This window comes from Pteropus alecto, unplaced genomic scaffold, assembly GCF_000325575.1.
Source record: "Pteropus alecto unplaced genomic scaffold, ASM32557v1 scaffold146, whole genome shotgun sequence".
Lineage (NCBI taxonomy): Eukaryota > Metazoa > Chordata > Mammalia > Chiroptera > Pteropodidae > Pteropus > Pteropus alecto.
This window is the reverse complement of record NW_006442107.1, coordinates 19,265,010-19,267,988: the sequence shown is the minus strand read 5'-3', so window position 1 is coordinate 19,267,988 and position 2,979 is coordinate 19,265,010. Positions and strand designations below refer to the sequence as shown.

Sequence of the window (2,979 nt, the reverse complement as noted above, 5' to 3'; positions counted from 1 at the left end):
TCAAATCCTTTTTCTACAGATAGATATGATGTGATATTCCTACTTTAGCTTCTTAATATGTAGAATTACAGTGATTAATTTTTGAAAATTGAAAGAGGCTTGCATTCCTGGAAGAAATTTTACTTGGTCATGGTATATAATCCTCTTTATATGTTGCTGAATTCTATATGCTAATATTTTGTTAATGGGTTTTGCATCTACATTCATAAGATCTATTGGTCTGTAGTTTTCTTTTCTTTTTTTTGTACTGTCTTTTGATAGTTGTGGTATCAGAGTAATAATAGCTTCATACAATGAATTGGGAAGTGTTCCTTCCTCTTTCATTTTTCTGAAAGAGATAGTGTAAAAATGGTGGTAATTCTCTAAACATTTTGTAGAGTTTTTCGGTGAAACCACATTGACCTCAATTTTCTTTTTTGAGAGTTTTTAAATGATAAATTCAATATCCTTTATAGTTATAAATTTTTCCAATAAACTATTTCATATTTGCTGAGTGGTAGTCATCTGTATTCTTCAAAGACTTGGTTTATTTCATCTAAGTTTTCTCATTTATGCATGTAAAGTTGTTTATAGTATTACCTTATCATTCTTTTGATGTCTACTTAGACTGTACTGATATCTTTTCTATTTTATTCCTGATATTGGTAATTTGCATCTTCTCACTTTTATTCTTTGTCAGTTCTCCTATAGGTTTGTCAAATTTAATAACTTTTCCAAATAAATAGTTTTGTCTCATTGATTTTCACTATTGTTCTTCACTTTTCCATTTTATAAATATCTGCTGTTAGTATTATTCTCTCCTTGTGCATGATTTGAGTTTATTTTGCTCTTTTTTTTCAAGTTCTTAAAGTAAGAATTTGGTATTTAGAGTACTGATTTGTTTGAGAGTTCTCTTCTTTTTTTTTTTTTTTTTAGCTGTTCTTTACATATACCTTTGTGGTCTGATTTTTCTTTATTTCCTTATGCATTTTTTTTTTTAGGCAAGGCATCCCTTGGTTGACCTCACAGATTGCAAGGAACTTGTCAGCTTATGATCTCTTATTTTTTTTATTTTTTATGGGCTACAACACCTGGTCTTCTGAGGTGGTCTCCCATCCAAGTACTAACCAGGCCCGATCCTGCTTAGCTTCTGAGATCAGACGAGATTGGGCTTGTTTGTTCAGGGTAGCATGGCTGTAGACTCTTTATGCAATTTTAATCACAATACCATACAATATTATATTAGTTTCAGGAGTACAACATAGTGTTTAGACAGCCATACAACCCACAAAGTGATAACCTCAATAAACCTAGTACTTATATGCCACTGTACATAGTTATTACAATGTCATTGACTAAATTTCTTCTTCTATACTTTATATCTTCATGACTATTTTGTAACTACCATTTTTCACTTCTAAATTCCATCCCCCTTTTTTACCTACCCCTCCATCCCTCTCCTATCTGGTAACCCTCAAAATGTTCTCTGTATCTATGAGATTGTGTTTGTTTGTTGTTGTTGTCATTTTATTTTGTTCTTTAGATTCCACATGTACATGAAATCATGGCATTTGTCTTTATCTGAGCTACGCCACTTAGCACAATACCCTCTATGTCCATCATGAAATATCTTTTCTCATCATTTACTTTTAGTCTGTGTGTGTCTTTTAATCTGAAGTGAGTCTCTTGTAGGCAGCATATGTAAAGATCTTGTTTAGCCACCCTATCTTTTGATTGGAGCATTTAATCTAGTTATATTTAAAGTAATTATTGATAGATATGTAGTTATTGCCATTTTGTTATTCTTTTCTTTTTCCTTCTTTTTCTTCTTAAAGAAGTGATTACATTTCCTGTAATTCTGGTTTGGTATTGATGAACTCCTTTAGCTTTTTTTTGTCTGGAAAGCTCTTTATCTGTCCTTTGATTCTAAATGATAGCTGTTCTGGATAGAGTCATTTTTGTTGTAGGTCCTTGCTTTTCATCACTTTGAATATTTCACACCAATCCCTCTGGCCTGCAGAGTTTCTGTTGAGAAATCAACTGACACACTTGTAAAAGTGCTCTCATAGGTAACTAATTGATTTTCTCTTGCTGCTTTTAAGATTCTTTCTTTGTCTTTAATCTTTGGCACTTTAATTATGATGTGTCTTGGTTTGGGCCTCTTTAGGTTCATCTTGGTTGGGACTCTATGTGCTTCCTCAGCTTATATGTTCATTTTCTTCACCAGGTTAGGAAAGTTTTCCATCATTATTTCTTGAACTCTCTCTCTTCTCCTTCTGGTATTTCTATGATGTGAATGTTGGAATACTTGATGTTGTCCAAGAGGTCCCTTAAAGTATCCTCATTTTTAAAATTTTTTCTTCATGTTACTATTCTGATTGGATGTTTTCTCCTACCTTATCTTCTAAATCACTGATTCAATCCTGTTTCATCAAACCTACTGTTGATTTTCTCTAATGTATTCTTTATTTCAGTTATTATATTATTCATTTCTGACTGGATCTTTTTTATGTTTCTTATCTCCATTTTTAAGTTTCCTATTTATTTATTGAAGTTCTCACCGAGATCATTGAGCATTCTTATAACTAGTGTTTTGAACTCTGCATCCGGTAGATTGTTAGTTTCAATTTTATTTAGTTTTTTTCTGGAGCTTTGTTCTGTTCTTTCATTTGAGACATGTTTCTTTGTCTCCCCATTTTGGCTGCCTCCCTGTGTTTGTTTTTATGTATTAGGTAGGACAGCAATATCTTCTGGTCTTAGTAGAGTAACCTTATGTAGTAGATGTCCTGTGAAGCCTAGTGGTGCAGTCTCCCTGGTTACATGAGCTGGGTGCTCCAGGTGTGTCCCTTGTATGGGTTGTACTTCCCCTCTTGTTGTAGTTGAGCTTTGATTGCTGTTTGCACATAAATGGGAGGGATTGACTATAAGGCTGATTAGTTGTAAGGACTGGCCATGACTACAGTGGAGGAGCTGCTATGCTGGAACTGATTCTATGGAGAA

General features: G+C 33.3%; 1 pseudogene; it reads right to left on the bottom strand.

Annotated features, from left to right (window-relative positions):
- Positions 1-1,058: 1,058 nt before the first annotated feature.
- Positions 1,059-1,181, bottom strand: LOC112469389 (annotated as a pseudogene).
- Between the last annotated feature and the right edge of the window lie 1,798 nt (positions 1,182-2,979).